A 27,204-nucleotide genomic window follows, 5' to 3' on the forward strand; every position below is an offset into this window, starting at 1 on the left:
GGGGTATTTTAGTTTTTCTTCTTTGCTGCCTATATAGGCATAATCTGAGGCAAATGTGAAGAGAGAATTTCAACTGGGGAATGGTCTTCTGACATTAGTAAGTGGCTGCTAATCCCAGTTTGCAGCTTTGTGCTTTTAAGAAGATGTTAAAGACAGTCAGAAACCTCCATCTTTAGCCTGTCTGCAATAATTGGACTGTGACTTGGACCTAGATCCTAGGGAGAACATCTGGATTCCAGTTTCCTATTTCCAACCCTGACTCGGAGTTAGAGGCTAAATGGGTTTGAGAACCCAATCAGCTTAAAAAAGGCAATTCAAATATAGATAAAATAGCAAGCTTATGCTTTACAGGTGATCTAAGGACTGAGAGAGATTGATGGGCAATGCAGATTCACCCAGGTTCAGACACCTCACATTCAACTAGATCACATTTCTTATAATTGTGATGTTAGAAAGTCTGTTTGGTCATTCTGTTTTGAAATTCGTTGTACAAAAGGAAGATTCAGGGAATAAAGAAGGCATGTGAAAGTATTAAAAAGGAGAGGTAATAGGAATATAATTTCTTGGCTTGAAATGAATTCTAGTGCTAGACCTTGGATATGCAGAGTGATGGACAGAATTTCCTGAGAAATAAATAATCCCCTAGCAAGTCTTGTTCTAAAATTACACTGATATAAAAATAACCTGATTAGAATAATGAAAGTGTGAATTAGGTTCACACATTGGTGCCTTTGCTGGGACAAAAAAGAGACTTTCCTGAGGGTTGTCTTGTTCCAGTTTCTCAGCCACTCACCATGTGATACCTCTGACTTGTCCTCTTGGATCATTTCCTACCTTCTGCCTTTGGCAGTGTTAATCTGGTGATTTTCAAAGTAAAGAAATGAACAGCTGATGACAGAAGAAATTTGGAAATAAATTGAGGGTGACTCATCCTCAAGATTAAATACAATTATGGATTATTATCTGCTGTTTTATTTCTACTCCAAATGCTATTCACCATCATTATCCTGCTCTATAAAGAGTGGGTCCATTTGGCAGAAGGTTGTGCTTAATATGTGCAGGGAGGTCATTGAGGTGGGAATGGACAACGAAGAGTTGGCTAGAAACATTAACTCTATTCATTGTGCAACAGAGGTGCCCGGTTACCTTTTTTTTCTTTGTAAAGTTCAACTTGTGACACAAGCTTGCTTTGTTTCCCTCATAAGACAATGTTTTAATTCTCAAGGTCTTTCCTTTTTAAGTCTTCTAAGATGGGTATTTTCCCCATAAAGTTTTGGTTCTGTTTGTTATGTCCCATCAGGAAAGGGTTACTGCCAAACATGTATCATAAGTGGCAAGGTGAAGTGTGATCATGGAAAATGCCTTGCATTTTAGCCTTATATAACTACATTTAAGGAAAATTGGAGTTTTTCACAACTTAACTCACTAGATGGTGACATAAAAGACTGAGTGGGATGGACAGTCTTGGAGAGATTTCAAAAGCAATTTCAAGTCTGTTTACTTGCACACCAAAGATAATCTAAGTGCTGAGCTGGCTGAACATTGGCTGACAGTGTTTTTCCCTGGGAGCATTTTATTTTCTAATAATCCCACAGGGAAACTTCAGATCTACACCTTTAACCTCCTTTCAACCTGTGGTTTTGCAGGCCAGGATTTTTGTTGTTGTTGTTGTTGTTGTCATTGGTTAGTTATTTCCCCAAAATGATGTAGGGGAAGGATCAGGGTCTGTACTTCCAAATTGCCAAGGGTATCCTCACAGGGGCTTTTTATAAGTGTCTGAGAAAGCTTCTCCCTTTGTGGTCTTTAGTGTGGATTTATAGCTTTTTTCTGGCATGGTTTTGGGAAAGAGTCAAGGATTTTGTCTGTCTTACATAAGCCTCATTTTCCCATAGATAACTCCATCTGGCCAGCATAGTAGTTTTCCATATTTACCCTTAGATGTTTCAAGGCAGTAAGGTCTCAGGATATATCAAGGGAAAACAATATTGGGTGATCACCAATTTACCAATTCCAGATTATACAAAAGAGGGACCATAAACATATTCTTGGTTTAAGTTAACTGAATAGGGATGAAGCTGTTTTCCTGATCCTAGGACTGTGAAGGATCTAGACCAAGTTAACCTAACTTAGGGATAAAAAACAAGACACAATTGTAGTGGAGTCATATAGTGAGGACATAGAAGAAGTGGGTAACGGTGAAAGAGGCTAGACAGATCATAGATATAATAAGATTTTATCTGTATCTGAAACAAACGGAAAATAGCCCAAAGACTGAGCTTCATAGTTACTTTCCCTGGCAGTGGAGGGGAAGTTAGAAGGAGGACAAGAAAATAAGAATGAAAGGGTTTTTGTGCGTACACATGTCCTCAGGGCCCATTTTGCTCTCTAGATCCTGCCAAGATTTTCCAAAATTGTTGTGGGTATGAGAAATCACAGATTCAGGATTAAGACTTTGTTGATTATGTGGAAAGGAAGGAAAAATACTAGCTGAAGGTTGGGGATATGCTAGTTTCCTAACACATAAAATTAATAGACTTTTTTTTTTATCACACAGAAATCCTTGTTCTAAAAGAAAACTTTTTTTTTTTTTTTTTTTTTTTTTTTGAGACAGGGTCTTGCTCTGTTGCCAAGGCTAGAGCAGTACAGTGGAGTGATCTCGGCTTACTGCAAGCTCCACCTTCCAGGTTCAAGTGATCCTCCAACGTCAGTCTTCCGAGTAGCTGGGACTACAGGCACACACCACCATACCCAGTTAATTCTTGTATTTTTTTTTTTTTGTAGCAATGGGGTTTTGCTAAGTTGCCCAACCTGGTCTCGAAATCCTGGATTCAATTGATCTGCCTGCCTTGGCCTCCTAAAAGTGCTGGGATTGCATGCCCCTGTGCCTGGCCCTGAATTTTTTTTTTTTTTTTTTTTTTGAGATGGAGTCTCACTCTGTCGCCCAGGCTGGAGTGCAGTGGCACTATCTCGGCTCACTGCAACCTCCGCCTCCCTGGTTCAAGCTATTCTCCTGCCTCAGCTTCCCGGGTAGCTAGGATTACAGGCACGTGCCACCGTGCCCAGCTAATTTTTGTATTTTTAGTAGAGACAGGGTTTCACCATGTTGAGCCGGAATGGTCTCGATCTCCTGACCTTGTGATCCATCCGCCTCGGCCTCTCAAAGTGCTGGGATTACAGGTGTGAGCCACCGCGCCCGACCCTGAATTTTTTTAAATTAACTTTTGTAGAGACAGGGTCTCACTCTGTCACCCAGGCTGGAGTGCAGTGGTGTGATTGTAGCTTATTACAGCCTCGAACTCTTGGGCTCAAGTGATTCTCGCACCTCAGCCTCCCAAGTAGCTAGGACTAGAATTGTGCACTACCATGCCTGGCTAATTTTTTTTTGGTACAGACAGGGTCTGACTATGTTGCTCAGGCTGGTTTTGAATTCCTGGCCTCAAGCAATCCTCCTGCCTTGGCCTCTCGAAGCACTCTGAGATTATAGGGATTACAAGCATAAAGTACCATGCCCAGCCTAAAATTTTTTTTTAACATGACTACAGGCTGGGCACAGTGGCTCACGCCTGTAATCCCAGCGCTTTGGGAGGCCGAGGTAGGCGAATCACAAGGTCAAGGGATCGAGACCATCCTGGCCAACATGGTGAAACTCCGTCTCTACTAAAAGTACAAAAATTAGCTGGGCGTGGTGGCGGGTGCCTGTCATCCCAGTTACTAGGGAGGCTGAGGCAGGAGAATCACTTAAACCTGGGAGGCAGAGATTGCAGTGAGCTGAGATCGTGTCATTGCAACTCCAGCAACAAGAGCAAAACTCCAAAAAAAGAAAAAAAAATGACTACAACTGAAGGCCTCTTGTGATTGTAAAGTAGAAGAAATTAGATCTCTGGATACTGAACAGGAGAAAGGAGATTACACTTTGAAATCATAAATTAGCAAATTTCAAAAAGGGGCCTCCCTGTTTGCCCAGCAAAACATTAAGGATCTATTATTCTGTTGACATGTTAACTTTCTCTAATCTTTATGCTGTCTTTTATAGACGGGCTGATTTCTTTGTCATTCTAGAGCCTTAAAATATTCATACATTTTGATCTATTGATAAATTTCATCACTGGAGATGTATCTTATAGAAATAATTCCAAAGAAGGGAGAGCCTTCTATCATTCTACGGCTAGCAGTTCCCTGCTGTTCTGGGCTCTCTCTTCTTCCCTGGGCTGCTCCTACATCACTATACTACTACCTTTACTATTCCATCATCAAGTGTATACATTACCCCGCAGCACAAAAAGAACAGGCTAGAAAAGAACAGAACAGAATTGCAATGGCAGAATTGACAACTGGCTTACCATTTCAGCTGTTCAAGGCCTGACTGGTCTTCCTGCACTTCCTAATAAGATGACTCACGGTACCATTACAGAATTATCTCATGCTAGGTTCAAACCTGATTTCTACCACCGAGTGTGTGGTAGAGGCATGTTTCTCAGAACCCAGAGCCAAGATAAGGAACAGTCTCCAATTCCCTGTTCTCTCCCCTCCCTCCTTCACCCTTCATTCCAGGCAAGTCTCCTAGGCAAGTGTGTCCCATCCTCATCCTCCTTTTTTTGTTTTTTTGGTTTTTTTTGAGGCAGGGTTTCACTGTCTCTGTTGCCCAGACTGGAGTACAGTGGTGTGATCATGACACACTGCAGACTTGACCTGGGCTCAAGTGAGCCTCCTGCCCCAGCCTCCTGAGCATCTGGGATTGCCAGTGTATGCCACCACTCCCTGCTAATTAAAAAAAAAATTTTGTTTTTTAGAGACAGGGTCTCACTATGTTGCCCAGGCTGGTCTCAAACTCCTGGACTTAACCTATCCTCCCACCCTGGACTTCCAAAGTGCTGAGAGTACAGGTGTGAGCTGCCACGCCTGGCTTCTTGTTGGTTTAGTCTTTCCAAAGTTTTTTCCATGTGATTGACAGGGGCAAGGTCCATGCTTAGGAGTGAACTGTCCCAGATTGCCCATGGCTGTCAGTTTTAACACTCAAAGTCCCATGTTCAGGGAAACTCCTCAGTCCTGGGCAAAGCTAAGACTGGTTATCCTACTTCAGGGAAGCACCATCCTACCTCAGGGGAGTGGCTCCATGAGGAGAGTCCTACCAGAATTCAGTGATCAACAGTCAACACCATAATGAGTTCTTGAGTCTTAACATCAATATGAGGAACATCAGGGGTACAGCCCAGGATGATCTTCACTTGTGCTGGCCTTGTTTCTTTTTTACAGTTTTTCCTCTAGTGTGAGGAGATTCCCGCAAGGTTCATGGTTTCAACTCCTGATCTCTTGTGATCCACTCTTCAGTCCAAATAAACATTTCCATAAGAACATGCAGTAGTTTGCTGTCAAACTGAAGCTTAAATCCATATATATACATATATATTTAAAAAGAACAGTTCTGTAAAGGAAATTTATCTGTAAAGGTGCAACTCTGCCCCTAAAATAAGCCACCCTTTCCATGGTCTCACAAAGCAGTCTAGACTCCGCGTTGCAAATATCGCCATTTTCAGATGATGATTTTAGATAAATCTTTGCCGAACTTTCAGGTGCTTTACTCAAAAGTCTCCAGCTTTTGAAAAAAGGAAAATGTCTTAGAGCAGTGAAATTAGTTTCTTTAGTTTTTTTCACTGCAATCAAGGTTTCAAAACAATGTAGTTGGCCGGGCACGGTGGTTCAAGCCTGTAATCCCAGCACTTCGGGAGGCCGAGGTGGGTGGATCACAAGGTCAGGAGATCGAGACCATCCTGGCTAACACGGTGAAACCCCGTCTCTACTAAAAATACAAAAAAATTAGCCGGGCGTGGCCGGGCGCGGTGGCTCACGCCTGTAATCCCAGCACTTTGGGAGGCCGAGGCGGGCGGATCACAAGGTCAGGAGATCGAGACCACGGTGAAACCTCGTCCCTACCAAAAATACAAAAAATTAGCTGGGCGTGGTGGCGGACGTCTGTAGTCCCAGCTACTCGGCAGGCTGAGGCGGAAGAATGGCGTGAACCCGGGAGGCGGAGCTTGCAGTGAGTCGAGATCGCGCCACTGCATTCCAGCCTGGGTGACAGAGCGAGAATCCTTCTCAAAAAAAAAAAAAAAAAAAAAAAAATTAGCCGGGCGTGGTGGCGGGCGCATGTAGTCCCAGCTACTCGGGAGGCTGAGGCGGGAGAATGGCGTGAACACAGGAGCCAGAGATTGCAGTGAGCCAAGATCGCTCCACTGCACTCCAGCCTGGGCGACAGAGCGAGAGTCCGTTTCAAAAAACAAACAAACAAAAACAATGTAGTTATCTGAGTCAAATTTGAATGAGGGCTATAGCTATGCTCCACAAGCCTCTCCAAGAAGGAAGCTTTCTTTTTTTTTTTTTTTTTTTTTTGGTAGTCCCGAGTAGCTGGAACTACAGGCGCCCGCCACCACGCCTGGCTAATTTTTTGTATTTTTAGTAGAGATGGGGTTTCACCGCGTTAGCCAGGATGGTCTCGATCTCCTGACCTCATGAACCGCCCGCCTCGGCCTCCCAAAGTCCTGGGATTACAGGCGTGAGCCACCGCGCCCGGCCTGGCCAGTATTTTCAAAGACTAAGAGGAGATTTTTGTAAAGTGCCAATACATTATTTAAAAAAGGCTAATACTGTAAGGATACGCTCTTTGAGTTTAATTAAAGTCTTTAAAGGCTGGGACTATTTTTTTTTTTTTTTTTTTTTGAGACGGAGTCTTGCTCTGTCGCCCAGGCTGGAGTGCAGTGGCACAATCTCTGCTCACTGCAACCTCCGCCTCCTGGGTTCATGCCATTCTCCTGTCTCAGCCTCCCGAATAGCTGGGATTACAGGCGCCCGCCACCACGACCGGCTAATTTTTGTATTTTTAGTAGAGACGGGGTTTCACCATCTTGACCAGGCTGGTCTCAAACTCCTGACCTCGTGATCCACCTGCCTCGGCCTCCCAAAGTCCTGGGCTTACAGGCGTGAGCCACTGCGCCCGGCATTAAAAAAAAAATTTAAGGTAGGGTCTTGCTCCATAGATCAGGCTGGCGTGCAATGGTGTGATCATGGCTCATTGCAGCCTCCACCACCCGGGCTCAGGATATTCTTTCATCTTAGCTTCCCGAGTAGCTGGGCCTACAGGCGGGAGCCACCAGGCCCGGCTAACTTTTTGTATTTTTTTTTTTATAGAGACTGGAGTCTCACCATGTTGCCCAGGCTGGTCTTGAACTCCCGGGCTCAAAGCAATCCACCAGCCTCGTATCCTAAAGTGCTGGAAGTATGGACGTGAGCCGCTGCGCCCGACCAAACTGGGACTATCTTGTTTCCTTTTTACACCCTTCCTCTCAGAGTAGTGGGGAAGGGTGTAAACCTCCCTAGGAGGAGGTAAGGTAGACTATGATTGCTCACACTTGGTAACCATACTTGCAGTGATCTTTGTGATTTATTGAATCATATCTAGGATGTACATATTAATCCATATTTGTGCTGAGCATATTCATTTATCAACTAAGAGACTACAGAAAAAAAGCCATTGTGATGATGAAGATGTCAACACTTTATCAGGTTCTGAACCCAGAGACTTTTGCTTATTATGTAAGACGCACACCTGTGGCTCTAGGCTTTTGGAAGAAAATAAAAGAGAAAAGCAATCCGTGTACTTTTTTTCCCCCCTGCCTTAAGGTCAGGCTACATAATTCTGGGTTTTCCCAGCTTCTCTTGGTCATGCTTCGTGGGGACTAAACTGGAGCTTTTACGTAGACTGTTCATTTTGTTCCTCAGCCTGAATTCTCTCTCGTTTTCTGTCTCTATGATTTTTAATTCCCCTCACTGCTCTGTTAGGAAACTAAGGGTCAAATGAGGTTAAGTAATTTGCTCAATTGGGATAAAGAGTGTTGGGAGTCCATAGAACAGTCGCGGGACTATAGTTAGACAACAAGTGTTATTGCGCTATGATTTGATCTTCAACACATTCACGAGAAACTCCAGTTCTCTAGAGAACTTTAACAGCCGGCGACCCACAGAAAATGGCAGAAGTGCAGGCTCTTTTTCAACCCGTGGCTTAAGATCTGGGTTTGTTTATTTATGCCTCGGACAGGAGCCGGATCTTGAGTAGGAGTTGAGCTGTTTTTCGGCGCTCGGCTGTGGTTCCTTGAACGATTGCTTGGGCGTTCCTCCTTTGATGTCTGGGGCGTTCTTGTATTCGGTGATCTTTTGCGCCGTCTTCTTGCTTGATGTCTCCTGAGCGGCGGTGGCGCCGGGTCGAGGGCTGAGTTATCCGCGAGGCCCCGCGCTCAAGCCGCCTTCTCCTGCCGGTCGGTAGAACGGACCCCTTGTTTTATTCCTGCCTCCTCTTTCTTTTTCCCTGTGGCTCAGCCCGTCCGCTGGACTGCAAACCGAGCTCCCGGCTGCCTTGCAGGTAGGCCCAGGAGGAGCCTGGGAGGCCCAGCCCGGCATCCTTTCGCCGCGGGGTTGAGAAGACCTTGGCGCCGGCGGGTGGGCAGGCTGGCCGGCCGCCGTGACACTGCCAGAGGAGGGGCTACCAGACTGCGTTGAGGGGCGCGGCCGGAGGGGCAGCCCGGAACGGAGGGAGAAGCCGGAAGGAGGGAGAGATGCTGGGGTTTCCCGGTGTGGTTCTTTAGGGAGGAGATGTTGGGTCTAGGGCACCCCCAGTGTGTGGGGAAAATGGCTTTCCAGGAACCGATAGAGCTTTGCGCACTTTGATCCTCCTTCCTTTCTCCTTTTCCCCGCACCCCGAAGTCTCCGGGTGTCATGCCTCAGTTGCACTGGGGACCCCTACTGAGTCCAGCCTTCGAAGGGACCTTTGAGTAGGTGGAGGCTTATGGAACAAGGCCCTCTGGCTCCTCTGAGCGAAGTGTTATGTTCTCGCCTTTTTCTGGGTGGGTAAACTGAGGCTGATGTCTGGGACGTGTCTTCCCCACATATCCCCAACAGATCATTAAGTGCACTGTAAGTCACTTTTTGTCGTTTACCAATTCCCTTCCCCCCAGTTACCAGTCAACTTATGAAAACAGTGAGTTGTTGTTTGATCGTCAGTGATCCCTCTTTTCCTAGAAATATAGACTGTTAGGAATATAGATCCTGTCACTAGAGGCTTCAGAAGTGAAGGAACCATGTGGTTTCTTGGCTGTTTTGCTTTTCATAGTCTGTATCATTTTAACTAGTGTAGCAATGACAGTGTTTTTGTTTCTTGATAACCTTGTTGTCTACTTTGTTTCCTGATAACCTTGTTGTCTACATTGTTTCCTGGTTGATTTATCCTCCTTCTCCCCAGCCTCTTTGGAAATCTTACAACTATGGTGTTTGTGGTTAGAGGTTAGAATCTAGTAGAGGATGGTCAAGACTTTGAAGGCAAACGCTTGTCCTGTGAGGCTCTGCTTTCTGAGGAGTATCCAATGGAAACCCAAGGAGTCTGTCTCTTTTTTTTTTTTTTTTTTTTTTTTAGACAGTCTCGCTCTGTCGCCCAAACGAGTGCAGTGGCGCGATCTTGGCTCACTGCAACTTCTGCCTCCCGGGTTCAAGCGATTCCCCTGCCTCAGACTCCCGAGTAGCTGGAAGTACAGGCGCGCGCCACCACACTCGGCTAATTTTTGTATTTGTAGTAAAGACGGGGTTTCATCATGTTGGCCAGGCTGGTCTTGAACTCCTGGCCTCAAGTGATTCGTCCATGTCGGCCTCTCAAAGTGCTGGAATTACAGGCATCCACCGCACCCGCCCAGTTTTGTTGTATTTGATTAGTAGTTTGGTCACTGCACATACAAAAGCTAAAAAAGGCTGTGTGTAGAAATCATTCAAATATTGAGATATTTAAATGAAAGGTTAACGCTTTGGGAACTCCTTTGTGGTTCCCTTTTCCTTCCCAGCTTGGAAAGTTTGGAGACTAAGTCTCTTATTTTCATCGGATTCAGTGTCATGATCCTAATTTGTGTCACTTCATTGTTGGAAAAAAAAAAAAAAAATTCAGCCTGCCGGGCGCGGTGGCTCACTCCTGTAATCCCAGCACTTCGGGAGGCCAAGGCAGGTGGATCACCTGAGGTCGGAAATTCGAGACCAGCCTGACCAACGTGGAGAAACCTAAAAATTCAAAATTAGCCGGGTGTGGTGGCGCATGCCTGTAATCCCAGCTACTTGGGAGGCTGAGGCAGGAGAATCACTTGAACCTGGGAGGCGGAGGTTGCGGTGAGCCGAGATCGCGCCGTTGCACTCCAGCCTGGGCAACAAGAGCGAAACTCTGTCTCAAAAAAAAAAAAAAAAAAAATCAGTCTTGAGGTTATTCTGGGTTGAATAAGTTTCCAAAGTATGTAGAATCAGTAAGAATGCGTTGTGTGTGTGTGTGTGTGTGTTTTGAGACGGAGTCTTGCTTTGTCTCCCAGGCTGGAGTGCGGTGGCGCGATCTCGGCTCACTGCAACCTTCTCCGCCTCCCAGGTTCAAGCAATTCTCTGCCTCAGCCTCCCAAGTAGCTGGGATTAAAGGCGCGGCCACCACGCCCAGCTAATTTATTGTATTTTTAGTAGGATGGGGTTTCACCATCTCGGCCAGGCTGGTCTTGAACCCCTGACCTCGTGATCCACCTGCCTTGGCCTCCCAAAGTGCTGGGATTACAGGTGTGAGCCACCGCGCCCGGCCAAGAGAGTGGTTTTAAGGGTGCAGAGATTCAGTTCCTAGTCCTTGAGTGGAAACTCTACAAGGCCACATTCTCCCACTATTTTAGTATTCTCATATGAGTTTTGGAAAGATTACTGTTCCTATAATTTTTTGTGTGAGGTCAGCAAGATTTAAATGAAGGGCCCTTAATCATAAGCAATTTCCTAGTTACATGACCTCAGTGCTCCCAGAAAGGGATTAATGAAGAGCCACCAGACTATCTTTATGGAGAATCTAGATTGGGAAGTAAAGCTAAGAATGTGCATTTTTGAAAAAGTTTTTATGGTAGAAGAGAATGTATATCAGAGGAAAGAATGTAGAGAAGAAAGCAACATTGTCCACTGGGAATTGATAAGTTCTGCGTAGAATTTAGAGTTATGAAGACTATCTCATTGGCTCCTAATGAATGCTAAATAACAAATGGAAATTGCTGTGAGTGTCATGAAGCAATCTTAGGAATATTTTATTATGTTTCTGCAGGAAATAATTGGCAGAGGCTTAAGTTGAATTGAGGCCAAGAAATTTGGTGGTGATGATGGGTGGTTACAGGGATAGAGCTTATCAACTTAATCAACTTATCCCATGCTTTGTGATAGAAGTTCACTCACTTTTTTTTTTTCTTCTTTTTTTTCCTTTCTTTCTTTTTTTTTTTTTTTTTTTTTTTTTTTGAGACGGAGTCTCACTCTGCCGCCCAGGCTGGAGTGCAGTGGAACGATCTCAGTTCACTGCAACCTCCACTTCCCGGATTCAAGCACTTCTCCTGCTTCAGCCCTCCGGCGTAGCTGGGATTACAGGCGCGTGCCACCATGCCCGGCTAATTTTTTGTATTTTCACTCAGTTTTTAACTTACTTGGTTAAATCTTGTGGTGTTCTGTCAATGTTAGATTGGGTTCTCTTTTGACATTTCCTTTAAAAACTGTACGGGTTCAGAATGTGACTGAATTCTGTCTTTTAGTAAGAAAGTTCTTGGAGATGATTAAAGATTTGAACTTCTAGAACTTGAGCTGGAACAGAGTTATGTATATCACTTGAAAAAGATTAGTTATGTATATCATTAGAAAACAATTATTTTTATTAATAAAGTAGTAATTTAATTTTTTTTTTTTTTTTTTAAAGAGATGAGGTCTCCCTATGTTGCTCAGGCTGGACTCAAACTCCTGGGCTCAAGTAGCCCTCCCCAATAGCTGGAACTACCGGTGCATGCACCTGGCTTACATTTAAAAAAAATTTTTTTTTTTTGAGACGGAATCTTGGCTCACTGCAACCTTTGCCTCCTGGGTTCAAGCGATTCCCATGCCTCAGCCTCCCCAGTAGCTAGGACTACAGGTGCACACCACCACACCCAGCTAATTTTTTGTATTTTAGTAGAAACGGGGTTTCACCATGTTGGCCAGGATAGTCTCTATCTCCTGACCTTGTGATCTGTCCACCTCGGCCTCCCAAAGTGCTGGGATTACAGGCATGAGCCACCGTGCTCGGCCATACATTTTTATACTGTATAATTTTCACAATATTTTCAATATGTGTTAGGAAACTTATAAAACTTTTGATCATGTAGCTTTATGGTGCTTATTAATATCAAATCCAAACATTGTGGTCCTCAAGCATATTGGTGAATGTTGTCTGTTTAAGTTGACAATTTCTAGGCCGGGTGCGGTGGCTCACGCCTGTAATCCCAGCACTTTGGGAGGCTGAGGTGGGTGGATCATGAGGTCAGGAGATCGAGACCATCCTGGCTAACACGGTGAAACCCCATCTCTACTAAAAAATACAAAAAAAATTGGCGGGGAATGGTGGTGGGCGCCTGTAGTTCCAGTTACTTGGGAGACTGAGGCAGGAGAATGGTGTGAACCCGGGAGGCAGAGCTTGCAGTGAGCTGAGTTAGCACCACTGCACTCCAGCCGGGGCAACAGAGTGAGACTCCGTCTCAAAAAAAAAAAAAAAAAAAAAAAAAGCTTGACAATTTCTCTCACTCTTCCAATTTATCTCACTCTTAAAGGAATAAGAGAAAATGTTTTGTTGTTAGCACAGAGAGGTGTCTTTTTCTAAGATATGCCTCAGCCTTGATAGTTATTTTGGAGTGGAATCCGCATTTTTTTGTCCAGTGGTTTGGTTTACCCCAAAAAAACTGAAGTTCCTTTAATCACAGTCCTTCTTGTTTCATTCTCCGATTGTTCCTCATAAACTCAGAGAAAGCTTTCAGTGTCTTAATTTCTGTTTGTACAGAAATGCTGTGGTACAGCCTGTTCTGTGGTTTGGGGTCATTTATATTTTATCTTTTCAAGCTCCCCCAAGTTAATATGATCAATTTTTTTTTTTTGCACAGCTAAAATTAGTTACTGATGGATAAAAATTTTATGATTAGTTATTGTCAGAATGTATTTATGTGTCCAGTAGTATGTGGCAGCCTGCCAATGTAATGTAAGGAGAAAATAGATTAAGTAATCAGGAGATCTGGGTTTAAGCCCTAGGTTTACTACCTGAGAAGTCTTGTACAAATTATTTAAGGAGGCTGTAGGGAAGGTTAATGTCCTTTATTGAGCATTTACTGTGTCATGTTCTTTACATGTGTTATTTCATTTAATACTTATAAGAGTCCTTTAGAGTAGATGTTAATTTCCCCATAGAGATACTATTTTTCCACTTTTTTGTAGAAGCTCAGTGACAGTAAATAATTTAACCAAGATCACACAGTAGGTATAGTAGAGCTGTGATTCAAATCAAAGGCTTTGAATGCTTTTCTGAGTCTGGATTTAAAGAATGGAAAAGTAAAACATCCATCATAATACTTTTTTTTTTTTTTTTTTTTGAGATGGAGTTTCGCTCTTGTTGCCCAATCTGGTGTGGAATGGCGCGATCTCGGCTCACTGCATCCTCCGCCTCCTGGGTTCAAGCGATTCTCCTGCCTCAGCCTCCCTAGTAGCTGGGACTACAGGCATGTGGCTGGCTAATTTTTGTACTTTTTTTAAGTAGAGACAGGTTTTCACCATGTTGGTCAGGCTGGTCTCGAACTCCTGACTTCAGGTGATCCACCTGCCTCGGCCTCCCAAAGTGCTGGGAATACAGGTATGAGCCACCGTGCCCGGCCCATCATAATACTTACGTTGATTACATTGAGAAAAAGTATGTGAAAATGCTTTAAAAGGATAAAGTACTCTTCAATTGTTAACTTCTATGCTATTTTACAACAACAATGAACAGATGTTATTAAGTTCCTAGGCAACTTGCTACTTTCTCTTTTTTTTTTTGAGATGGGGTCTCGCTCTGTCATCCAGGCTGGAGTGCAGCTGCGCTATCTTGGCTCATTGCAACCTGCGCCTCCCAGGTTCAAGTGATTCCCCCTCCTGAGCTTCCTGAGTAGCTGAGATTACAGATGCACGCCACCACGCCCAGCTACTTTTGTATTTTTAGTAGAGACCAGGTTTCACCATGTTGGCCAGGCTGGTCTTGAACCCCTGACCTCAAGTCATCTGCCCAACTCGGCCTGCCAAAGTTCTGTGATCACATGCATGAGCCACAGCACCCGTCCTCCTTCTATTTCTTTTCTAACTTATTTTTTGTCTCTTCCTCTGCTCTTAGGGTTAATAATCTTCACTTCTCTACCTAAATTTTTTTCTTTCTTCATTGTGTGTTGTTTTGGTACCTTGTTTTTTTCTGAGGTCAGAAATATTCCCATCAGACGTTGTGGAGCTATTTCTTGATTGTGACTGTGTGTTTCAACCCTTACCTATGAAGACGTTTGTTCATCTAGCAAATATTTATTGAAGACTCATTAGATGTTGGGATACAAAGGTAGACATAGGTGTTCTTATCCTTATGGAGTTTATTCCAGTAGGGAGCATAGGTATTTGATAAATATTGAAATTTAGACTGAAACAAGTATTCTGAAGGAAATAAACAAGGGCTGACAGAGGGAAGAAGGAGTGAGGCGAGCCCTGGGTATTTACAGGGATTGGAGTCTTCAGTCATAGCATCCTTAATCCCCTTGAAAAGTTGGAATCACAAATCATGATTGCGTGAATTTAAGTTTCCCTGCTGCCATCTAAGTCTTCATTTAAGATTGCTACATGTAATATTTGTCTGATATTTAATGTATGATAATACTGGGTTTTACGTAGTCAAGGATAGCTAGGACTTATAAATATCTAGCATGCTTGACTAATGAGTTTAATTTTTTACTTTTTTTTTGTGGCAGGGTTTCACTCTGTGGCCCAGGCTGGACTGCAGTGGTGCAATCTCGGCTCACTGCAGCCTCCACCTCCCGGGTTCAAGCGATTCTCGTGCCTCACCCTCCCGAGTAGCTGGGACTGCAGGTGTGTGCCACCACGTCCGGCTAATTTTTGTATTTTGTGTAGAGATGGGGTTTCACCATGTTGGCCACGCAGATCTCGAACTCCTGACTTCAGGTGATCTGCCCACCTCGGCCTCCCAACATGTTGGGATTACAGTCCGGAGCCACTGTGCCTGACCTGAAGTTGTGTTTCTTTAAAATGAGCTGAAGCAAATTTCACATTTCATGATTTCATCACTTATTTCTGCTCTCTAGAATAGATCATAGGTATGTATACCTATAGTATAATGAAGCATCTGAAATTTTGCTGAGTTGGAGAGGATTAATAAGCACATTTGATTTGCAGAGAAAATTGGAGTATTTTATTCTAGGTAACCACTGAAAACAGGACAGAAAAATATCTCTCCCCAGACTTTTGAATAGCAGCATAGTCGCACTGACTCCTGGAGCCAAGCAGCCTGGTTCAAATTCCGGCACCCCTGCTTACTAGCTGTACAACTTGGGCAAGTTACTTAGTCTCTCTGTGCCTCTCCTCATCTGTAAAACACCATACAGTTGTTGTAAGAACTAAATTAGTTAATATGTATAAAGCATTTAGAACAGTACTAGGTGCTGTATATGCCAGTTGTTAGTAACAATGTTATTATTATTATAACAAAATAAAGTTTTCCAAAAGAACACATGATAGTGATTCTTAGATTGAAGTTTAGATGCTTTGGGAAAGCTTTAATAGGGAATAGGAAGTTAAAACGGCATATTTGTCCTTCTTTCCCCTCAGTATCCTTCAAAATAAAGTAAAAGGATATAGGTTCAAATCCTAGCTAGGAAAAAAAAGTAAAAAGATGGATCTTTGTTTTTAATTCAAAAATTATTTTTTTATTATTTTTTGGAGACAGTCTTGCTCTGGTGCATTGGCACAATCTTGGCTCACTGCAGCCTCTGCCTCCTGGGTTCAAGCGATTCTTGTGCCTCAGCCTCCCGAGTAGCTGGGATTACAGGTGTGTGCCACCACACCTGGCTAATTTTTGTATTTCTTTTAGTAGAGACAGGGTTTTGCCATGTTGGCCAGGCTTGTCTTGAACTCTGGCCTCAAGTGATCTGCCCACCTCGATCTCCCTAAGTGCTGGAATTACAGGTGTGAGCCAGTGAGTCCAGTTTTAAAAATAATTATTATTTTCAGCTGGGTGCAGTGGCTAACGCCTGTAATCCCAGCACTTTGGGAGGCCGAGGCGGGTGGATCACCTGAGGTTGGGAGTTCATGACCAGCCTGACCAATGTGGAGAAACCCTGTCTCTACTAAAAATACAAATTAGCTGGGTGTGGTGGTGCATGCCTGTAATCTCAGCTACTCGGGAGGCTGAGGCAGGAGAATAGCTTGAACCCGGGAGGCGGAGGTTATCGTGAGCTGAGATCATGCCATCGCACTCCAGCCTCGGCAACAAGAGCGAAACTCCGTCTCAAAAAAAAAAATTATTGTTATTTTCCAATTATAAAAGTCTTTATGCCTGGTGTGGTGGCCTACACCTTTAAACCCAGCAATTTGGGAAGCTAGGATTATATACATATATGTGTGTGTGTGTATATATGTGTGTGTGTGTATATATATATATGTGTTGTATATATACACACACACACATATACACACACACACACATATATATATATATATTTTTTTTTTTTTTTTGAGACGGAGTCTTGCTCTGTCACCCAGGCTGGAGTGCAGTGGCATGATCTCAGCTCACTGCAACCTCCGTCTCCTTGGTTCAAGCGATTCTCCTGCCTCAGCCTCCTGAGTAGCTGGGACTACAGGTGTGTGCCATCATGCCTGGCTAATTTTTGTATTTTTAGTAGAGTCAGGCTTTCACCATGTTAGCCAGGATGGTCTCGATCTCCTGACCTCGTGATCCACCCACCTTGGCCTCCCAAAGTGCTGGGATTACAGGTGTGAGGCACCATGCCCAGCTTTTTTTTTTTTTTTTTTTAAGACAGAGTCTCACTCTGTCGCCCAGGCTGGAGTGCAGTGAGTGGTATGATCTCAGCTTACTGCAACCTCTACCTCCCAGGATCAAGCGATTCTCCTACCTCAGCCTCCTGAGTAGCTGGGTTTATAAGCACCCACCACCTCATCCAGGTAATTTTTGTATTTTTAATAGAGACAGGGTTTCACCATGTTGGCCAGTCTGGTCTTGAACTCCTGACCTCAGGTGATCCACCCGTCTCAGCCTCCCAAAATGTTGGGATTACAGGTGTTAGCCACTGTGCCCGGCAACAATTTTTTAAAATTAGCTGGAAATGGTGGTGCATGCCTGTATTTCCAGCTACTTGGGAGGCTGAGGCAGAAGGACTGCCTGAGCCTAGGAGATCAAGGCTGCAGTGAGCTAAGATCACACCACTGCACTCCATCCTGGGCATCATCATGGCAAGACCCTGTCTCAAAAAAATTAAAAAAAAATTCTTCTAGTGATTATAGCAGAGTGTGTATTTTTCAGTCATTCATTTGATAAATGTTTGTTGCATGTGTATTCCTTCAGTAGGCAGTGAGGATACCATAATGCTGTGTATTATGTACTATGGCTTTTTTTTTTTTTTGAGTTATGAAATATCCCTGTGAGGCCTTTTACAACTATTTCTTGATTGTGATTCTGCGTCTCAATTCTTACCTTTCAGACTTTTGTTTGTCTAGCAAATATTGGTTCTGATCAGAACCAGTCCTTATTGAATGCTTTGTGCCAGGTACTGTAGTAAGCGCTTTGCATTGATTCTTTTCATTCCAACTAACAACCTTATGACATAAGTACTCTTATTCTTCTCATTTTATTGATGTAGCATTTGTGGCACAGAGAAGTTAAGCAATTTGCCCAAGGTATGTAGCTAGCAAATGGCAGAACCAGGATTCGCGTCCAAACAACCTGGCTCCACATTCCCCTGCTCTTAACCTCTAAGTTATACTGATTCTCAACTACTAAACACGTTAAACCACTAGGTCAATATAGTGAGACTAGAGTGGAAAAATAGATGTCCATGCCTGTATGGAGATTGTAGTCCAGAGGAAAGAGAGACAGTAAACAAATAATTATACCAATAAACATATAATTGCAGTGTGTGCCAAACCTATGACAGAAAAATAAAAAGAGATTATAGTAGGGGAACTTGAATTAAACTGGAGGTTTAAGAAGTATTTTTCTGAAGAAGTGATACTTAAGCAGAGACTAGAAGGATAGAAAGGGAAGGGAATAGCATGTATGAAATTCTCAGGATGGGAAAGAACTTGACACATTTGAGAAACTGGAAGAAGGTTGATATGGTTGGAATACAGTGAACAGTAGGGGATGGAGGAAAGAGGCATAGAATGAGGATAGAGACTTAGGCAGGACCATGTCAAAGCTTTCGGATTTTTTTTTTCTTTTTTGAGACAGGGTCTCTGTTCCCCAGACTAGCATGCAGTGGTGTGATCACAGCTCACTGTAGTCTTGACCTTCTAGGCTCAAGGATCCTCCCACCTCAGCTTCCCAAGTAGCTGGGACTACAGGCACCCACCACCATGCCTAGGTAATTTTGGATTATTTGTAGAGACAAAGCCTCACTATGTTGCCTAGGCTGATCTCAAACTCCTGGACTCAAGAGCTCCTTCCCCACCTTGGCCTCCCATAGTGGTGAAATTACAGGCATGAACTACCACACCCAGCAAGGCTTTTGGATTTTTTTTTTTTTTTGATGGAGTTTTGCTCTGTCACCCAGGCTGGAGTGCAGTGATGTGGTCTCAGCTCAGTGCGATTTCCGCCTCCTGGGTTCAAGCGATTCTCCTGCCTCAGCCTCCTGTGTAGCTGGCACTACAGGCACATGCCACCACACGTGGGTAATTATTTATTTATTTATTTATTTGTTTGTTTTTTGAGAGGAAGTCTCGCACTGTCACCCAGGCAGGAGTGCAGTGGCGCGATCTCGGCTTGCTGCAAGCTCTGCCTCCTGGGCTCACGTCATTCTCCTGCCTTAGCCTCCCAAGTAGCTGGGACTACAGGCGCCCACCACCATACCAGGCTAATTTTTTGTATTTTTAGTAGAGACGGGGTTTCACGTGTTAGCCAGGATGGTCTTGATCTCCTGACTTCGTGATCTGCCTGCCTTGGCCTCCCAAAGTGCTGGGATTACAGGCGTGAGCCACTGCGCCTGGTCTAATTTTTTCATTTTTAGTAGCGACAGGGTTTCACCATGTTGGCCAGGCTGGTCTTGAACTTCTGACCTCAGGTGATATACCTGCTTTGGCCTCCCAAAGTCCCGGGATTACAGACGTGAGCCACTGTACCTGGCCGGCTTTTGAATTTTTATCCTGAGTATAATTAGAAGATTTTGAAGGTTTTAAGCATGAGTATCATGACCTTATATATGATTTTAAAACGTTACTCTGGGGCTGGGCGTGGTGGCTTATGCCTGTAATCCTAGCACTTTGGGAGGCTGAGGCGGGTGGATTGCTTGAGCTCAGGAGTTTGAGACCAGCATGGGTGACATGGTGAGATCCCATCTCTACAAAAAGTACAAAAAAATTAGCTGGGTGTGGTGGCTCACACCTGTGCTTCCAGCTACTCAGGAGGCTAAGGTGGGAGGATCATCTGGTCTGGGGAGGTTGAGGCTGCAGTGAGCTAAAACCATGCTACTGCACTCCAGGCTGGGTGACAGAGCAAGGCTCTGTCTCCAAAACAACAATAACAACAGCAACACCCCATTACTGTGGGTACATTGTGGGGAGGGGTTTGGAAAGAGAAGAAATGGGGGAAGTGTGGTTAGGAAGTATTGCAGTGGTCCAGGCAAAAGGCGATGATGGTTTGGATTAGACTGTAGGCAGTGGAGATAGAAGTAGAAAGATTCAGTAGATATTTTAGAATTAGGACAGGCAAGACTTAATGGATTGGATGTGTGGGAAGAAGAAGGTGTCAAGTATGATTCCAGATTTTTGGCCTGAGCATCTGGGTAGATGAAGGTGGTGTTTCTGAGATGGAAACATTGGAGGAGGAGCAGATTTGGATTAGAGTTGGGGAGTGGAATGAAGACCTCAGTTTTAGTCATGCTAAGTGTGAGATGCCTGTGAAAACATACAAGTGTAGATATCAAGTAGTCTTTAGGCTGATTCACAAAAGTGGCGCTGGAGAGAAATCTGGATGGTATTAGTATATAGATGGTATTTACAACCAAGGGAAATGGATGAGATCTCCTAGAGAACAAGTATAGAGTAGGAGGAGAAGACCACACTCCAAGGAATTCAAAAGAAAATGTAAGAGCTTGTTATTAGAGAAACCAACATAGGAACATATTTCAGGAAGGGAGTAATCACTGTACATTGTTGGATTTATCAACACAGAGATCATTGATGATTATAGCGAGAACAATATTGGAGGAAAGTAGGGCCAGAAGCTAAATTGAATTGGGTTTAAGGCATGGGAAGGGACGAAGTGGAGATGGTCTGTGTATTTTGATTATTGACATATGTAGGCTGGGCGTGGTGACTCACGCCTGTAATCCCAGCAATTTGGGAGGCTGAGGCAGGCAGATCACCTGAGGTCAGGAGTTCAAGACCAGCCTGGCCAACATGGTGAGACTGTTGGCATGTACTAAAAATGCATGTACTAAAATACAACATGGCAGTACTAAAAATACTAAAGTTAGCCAGGCATGGTGGTGTGCACCTGTAATCCCAGCTCCTCAGGAGGCTGAGGCAGGAGAATCACTTGAACTGGGGAGGCGGAGGATACAGTGAGCTGAGATCGTGTCACTGCACTCCAGCCTGGGTGACAGAACAAGACTCCATCTCAAAACAAAACAAAACATGTCTGTTTCCTCATAAGTATACTCTAAGACAGTAAGATCCGTGAAGATAGGAGCTGTACCTTTCCATTTTTTGTATTCTTGGCTGCTTAGCTTGGTATCTTGCCAGAACATTGTATTAAGAAAGAAAAGAGTGAGGGCATGAAGATATTTGCAAAATGGTGAGAGTAATGATTCTTATGGCCTTTTTATGTTGGCCTTAAGGGTTTATCTACTTTTTATGTACTTAATTAATTTATTTATTTATTGAGATGGGGTTTTGCTCTTGTTGCCCAGGCTGGAGTGCAATGGCGTGATCTCTGCTCACCACAAACTCTGCCTCCTGGGTTCAAGTGATTCTTCTGCCTCAGCCTCCCGAGTAGCTGGGATTACAGGCATGCACCACCACGCACGGCTAATTTTGTATTTTTATTAGAGATGGGGTTTCTCCATGTTGGTCAGGCTGGTCTTGAACTCCTGACCTCAGGTGATACTCCTGCCTCAGCCTCCCAAAGTGCTGGGATTACAGGCGTGAGCCACCATGCCCGGCCCTTTTTATGTACTTTTAAACTTTGCTATGTTTAGCCTTTCTTTTTTCACCTCCCTACTGAATGGGTCTTTGTATTTTGGTATTATTGGCTTTTAAATTTCATTCCTTATCCTTTTTTTTTTTTTTATTGCTTTCTTGTGGTCATTGTTGCTATAGCTAATTAGCTGAGGTGCTTGGTTAACCTCTTTATTCATTCACTTGTTTATTGGCTCTTATTTCTATGTACTGACTGTATAATTGTGACAAAGCTCAAAGCTCTATACTTTTTTTTTTTTTTTTTTTTTAATTGAGACGGAGTCTCTCTCTGTCGCCCAGGCTGGAATGCAGTGGTGCAATCTCGGCTCACTGCAAGCTCCACCTCCCGGGTTCACACCATTCTCCTGCCTCAGCCTCCTGAGTAGCTGGGACTACAGACGCCCGCCACCACGCCCAGCTAATTTTTTGTATTTTTAGTAGAGACAGGGTTTCACCATGTTAGCCAGGATGATCTCGATCTCCTGACCTCGTGATCCGCCCGTCTCGGCCTCCCAAAGTGCTGGGATTACAGGCGTGAGCCACCGCGCCTGGCCATTGTTTTCTATTAATAGTTTGTGATTTATATACTTTTCCCAGAGTCTAATTGGCCATATTTATATGATAATAATAAACATTTTGGCTACAGTCCTACCTAGATTTTTTTTTTTTTAGACAGAGTCTTGCTCTGTCACCCAGGCTAGAGTGCAGTGGTGCGATCTTGGCTCACTGCAACTTCTGCCTCCCAGGTTCAAGCGACTCTCTTGCCTCAGCCTCCCAAGTAGCTGGGATTACAAGCGCACACGACCACGCCTGGCTAATTTTTGTATTTTTAGTAGAGACAGGGTTTCGTCATGTTGACCCGGCTGGTCTCGAACTCCTGAGCTCAGGTGATCCATCCGCCTCGGCTTCCTAAGGTGCTGTGATTACAGGCGTGAGCCACCACGTCTGGCCCTACCTGGAATTTTATATGGTAACTTTCCTGGGAAATGCTTATATGGACATTGTCCTTTTTAGTTCTAGCATTCTTTTATTTGTTTATTTGAGACACTCTTTGTTCCAGGCTAGACTGCAGTGGTGATTGTAGTTCACTGTTGCCTTGAACTCAAGCTTTCCTCCTGCTTTAGCCTCCCAAGTAGCTGGATTACAGGTACAAACCACCACACTCAACTTCTAGCATTTTTGTTTTGTTTTGTTTTGTTTTTGAGATGGAGTTTTACTCTTGTTGCCCAGGCTGGAGTGCAGTGGTGTGATCTTGGCTCACTGAAACCTCCTCCTCCCGGGTTCAAGTGATTTTCCTGCCTCAGCCTCCTGAGTAGCTGGGATTATAGGCATGCACCACGATGCCCGGCACATTTTGTACTTTTAGTAGAGACAGGGTTTCTCAGTATTGGTCAGGCTGGTCTCAAACTCCCGACCTCAGGTGATCTGCCCGCCTCAGCCTCCCAAAGTGCTGGGATTATAGGCATGAGCCACTGCGCCTGGCTGAATTTTTTTTTTTTTAGAATAAGGATTTACTGAACTGAAATTCACTTCACATAAAATTAGCCATCTTAAAATGAACAATTCAGTGGCATTTAAGTACATTCACAATGTTCTGCAACCTCTTTAGTTTCAAAACATTACCATCTCTCCAAAGTAAAACCCCTTACCAGTTAATCAGTTTGTCCTTATTCTGCCCTTCCTCCAGCCCCTGATAACCATCAATCTGCATTCTGTCTCTGTGGATTGATCTATTCTGGATATTTCATGTAAATGGCATCATACAATATGTGATCTTTTGTGTCTGGCTTCTTTGACTTAGCGTAATGTTTTGGAGGTTTATTTATCTCCATCGGAGTATTTATCAGTACTTCATACCTTTTCATGACTGAATAATATTCCATTGTGTGTATACATCACATTTGTTTATCCATTCATCCATTGAAGAACGTTTGGGCTGTTTCTGCCTTCTGCTCTTGTGAATAGCGTTGCTTTGAACATGCATGTGCATTGGCTTATTTTCAGTTATTTTAGGAGTATACCTAGGTAGGAATGGAATTGCAGGTCCTATGGTAATATATGAATGATCTTCTGACATGTTAGAGATCAAAGCCAACATCTGCAGCTTCTCCAGAGTATGTGATTTCAGAGTTGTTGGCTGGGCTTAGATTGGGACTCAGAATCTCTTTCCTGTATGAAGAACTGAGTTCTAACATTCTGGTTTTATTATTTGCATTTTACTGATGGGATAATTGAAGCACAGCATCTGCATGGTTTTAACTTCCTATCATCTTCAGAGCAAGTCAGTGATGGAATTAGGAATTTAAGACTCTTAATCATGTTCTTTGTCTAAGGTGACCCATATGAAGCCATGTTGCATTTACATGAAGCTATTTGAAATGGGCTTCCTATATTTTATAATCTCTTGGAGGGATATTGTTCAGGTGGTGTTAAGCAGATGTTCTCTTTCCATAGAGGACAGGACAAGAGGGAATGTGTTTTAATTGCAACATAAAGGAGGTAGATTACACATCAGAAAGAACTTCCTGACTACAAGATACTGAAATGTTGTTACCAAGGGATATTATGAAGTATCTTCTCCAAAGACTATCTTTCTGGGATCATTCAGGTGTGAGCTTGTTTAGAAATGAGGGAGATGACAGAGATGACTTGCTGAGGTCCCTGATAACCCTGGGACATAATTGTTTGATGGTTAATCAAAGCAATATGTCTGGCTGGGCACAGTGACTCATGCCCATAATCCCAGGACTTTGGGAGTCTGAGGCGGGAGGATCTCTTGAGCCCAGGAGTTCGAGACCTGCTTTGGCAACATATGGAGACCCCGTCTACAAAACAACAGCAACACCAACATCTCTGGCATTTTCATGAGTATATTTTCACTTTTCTCAGAAAGCAGTAATCAATAGAGAGCAGGTGAATTGCTCAGGGTTCCTGGTAAAATACTAGATTAGTATTCTAAATCTTTTTGGATTCCACATCCATATTGAATACTCAGGGATGCCTTCCTTATCTTAAATGACTCTTTTCTTAGCTATGTAATCTACTGTTATGATTCTCCCTGAATCATAGTGATCAAAGCCAACATCTGCAGCTTCCATAGAGTGTGTGATTTGAGACTTGACTGGGCTTAGATTGGGACCAGCAATCTCTTTCCTATAAAAATAGCTTTGGTCCCTGGTTATACATGAAGAAATGGGAACATGTTATTAATAATAGACCACGGCAATGGATTCTTAATTCTTTAGGCAAGAGCCAGTTTAAAATTGCTTAGGTGAGGGTGCACATGACATAGATGTATTTTTGGTTTGCGGTGCCTGGAAAAATAGAAGCCTGGAAGATGGGCAAATGAACATTAGATTCTGTTGTAGAATATGAACATTAAAATACTCATTAAATCTTAGAATTAAATTGCGAGTTGAAATGCTTAGCTCAGGAAATGCCAAAGTTAAGATACTCACCACAGTAACTTATCCATCTCAAACATTGTGTCTATGTTAAGGGATCTCATAAGGGATCTCTTTCTTGTCTATTACCAAAATTGTGGTTTTGGGTCCATCAGTCAGTGGCTGACTGGGAGGCTAAGCTGGGATGGTGCTATGGTCTAAATGTTTATGTCTACTTGAAATTTATATATTGAAATCCTCACCTACAGAGTGATGGTATTGGGGGGGGGGGGCTTTTGGGAGATGATTGGGTCATGAGAGTAGAGCCCTTATAAAAGAGACGAGAGAGACCTCTTTGCCTTTTCTAGCATGTGAGAACACAGCAAGAAGGCACTGTCTGTGAACCGGGACCTGGGCCCTTACCAGACAGCAGTGGACTTTTCTGCTCCAGAACTTTGAAAAACAAATTTCTGGCTGGGCGCGGAGGCTCATGCCTGTAATCCCAGCACTTTGGGATGCCGTGGCAGGCAGATCACGAGGTCAGGAGGTCGAGACCAGCCTGGCCAATATGGTGAAACCCCATCTCTACTAAAAATACAAAAATTAGTTGGGCGTGGTGGCATGCACTTGTAGTCCCAGCTACTTGCGAGGCTGAGGCAGAAGAATTGCTTTAACCCGGGAGGCGGAGGTTGCAGTGAGCCAAGATCATACCACTGTACTCCAGCCCGGGTGACAGAGTGAGACTCTGTCTCAAAAAAAAAAAAAGAAAAAAACAAATTTCTGTTGTTTATAAGCTACCTAGTTTTGTTTTTGTTTGTTTTTTTTTAGACAGAGTTTTGCTCTTGTTGCCCAGGCAAGAGTGCGATGGTGCTCTCTCAGCTCACTGCAACCTCCACCTCCCGGGTTCAAGCTATGCTCCTGCCTCAGACTCCTGAGTACATGGGATTACAGGCACGCGTCACCATGCTGGGATAATTTTGTATTTTTAGTAGAGATGGGATTTCACCATGTTGGTCAGGCCGGTCTCGAACTCCTGACCTCAGGTGATCCACCTGCCTCAGCCTCCCAAAGTGCTGGGATTACAGGTGTGAGCCACCATGCCTGAGTGGTTTTTGGTGTTTTGTTAAAGCAGCCCAAAAGGACTAAGAGGGAGTTACTAATACCACTGGTACTTTTAATGAAGGATTTATTAGGTTTGTTTATGTTAGTTGAACTATGGGAGCATTTACTTGTTCACTTCTCTGCTGCCAAGAATATCTTCAGATATATTTATTGAGCTTTCTGGAATTGGCAACAACTATTAACACTGTAGATAAAGAAGAAGGAAACTAACTTTTGAATGTGAACCATGTAAAGGGAGTTTTACATTTATTCTTCCATGTAATATTTGTAACAAACCTGTAAAGGATGAGAGAAAGTGAAACATTGTTTGAAAAAGTGAAACATTGTTTTTTGTCAAAGTTTATACAGCTGGCAAATGGTAGAGCTGAGATGGAGAAAGCAGAGTCTTCAGTTTTAAACCAGTATTTTTCAAAGTATTCCTTGGAGGTGCCCAAGAGTTGGCCATGAGAGTAAGGAAGAGCTTTAGTTCTCTCAACCTTGCTTAAGCCAGAGCAGCTCAACTTTGACCTGCTTTACATTTTAGTGTTTTCACGTAAGATTTCATTTAGAAAAAGGATTCTGCTTCTTTAAAAAGAGAAACCCTGGAAGACCACTCATTTGAGGAATCATAAAAGAGAATTAGCTAAACCAATTTAAAGATTGAAAAGATGGCTAAATTACATAACTGCCAGTTTGGAAATTATATCAAAGTTTGAAGTGACTTGATATCACAGCCACATGTGCAGTGTAGTTATTCTGCCCTTAGGGAGCGTGGTATAGCAGGAAAAGTGCATGGACTCCGAGGTTTTTTTTTGTTTTGTTTTTGTTTTTTTCTGAGACAGAGTCTCACTCTGTCACCCAGGCTGGAGTGCAGTGGCTCGATCTCGGCTCACTGCAACCTCTGCCTCCCGGGTTCCAGCGATTCTCTGCCTCAGCCTCCTGAGTAGCTGGGATTACAGGCGCTTGCCACTACACCTGGCTAATTTTTGTATTTTGAGTAGAGACAGAGTTTCACCATGTTGGCCAGGCTGGTCTTGAACTCCTGACCTCAGGTGATCAGCCCACCTCAGCCTCCCAAAGTGCTAGGATTACAGGCATGAGCCACCACGCCTGGCCAAAATACTTTTTTTTTTTTTTTTTTGAGACAGAGTTTCGCTCTTGTTGCCCAGGCTGGAGTGCAATAGCGCGATCTCGGCTCAGTGCAACCTCCACCTCCCGGGTTCAAGTGATTCTCCTGCCTCAGCCTCCCGAGTGGCTGGGATTACAGGCGTCCACCACCACACCTGACTAATTTTTTTTTATTTTTAGTAGAGACGGAGTTTCACCATGTTGGGCAGGCTGGTCTTGAACTCCTGACCTCAGGTGATCTGCCTCAGCCTGCCAAAGTGCTGGGATTACAGGCGTGAGCCAC

General features: G+C 43.7%; 1 protein-coding gene across 10 annotated transcripts in view; it reads left to right on the top strand.

The window, feature by feature from the left end:
• Positions 1 to 8,092: 8,092 nt before the first annotated feature.
• The window catches only part of AMBRA1 (autophagy and beclin 1 regulator 1), a 201,555-nt gene continuing 182,443 nt past the window's right edge, over positions 8,093 to 27,204 (top strand). For 3 of the 10 annotated variants that reach the window (XM_054524385.1, XM_024255435.2, XM_024255436.3), the window contains exon 1: positions 8,093 to 8,410. The gene's annotated coding sequence lies outside the window, so the exon portion shown is untranslated. Of the gene's footprint in view, positions 8,411 to 13,528; positions 14,971 to 27,204 lie in introns of those variants that run through there. The other 7 variants (XM_024255438.3, XM_054524386.2, XM_024255437.3 and 4 more) reach the window with 5 other exon arrangements.

The sequence above is a fragment of the Pongo abelii genome, chromosome 9, assembly GCF_028885655.2.
Source record: "Pongo abelii isolate AG06213 chromosome 9, NHGRI_mPonAbe1-v2.0_pri, whole genome shotgun sequence".
Classification (NCBI taxonomy): domain Eukaryota; kingdom Metazoa; phylum Chordata; class Mammalia; order Primates; family Hominidae; genus Pongo; species Pongo abelii.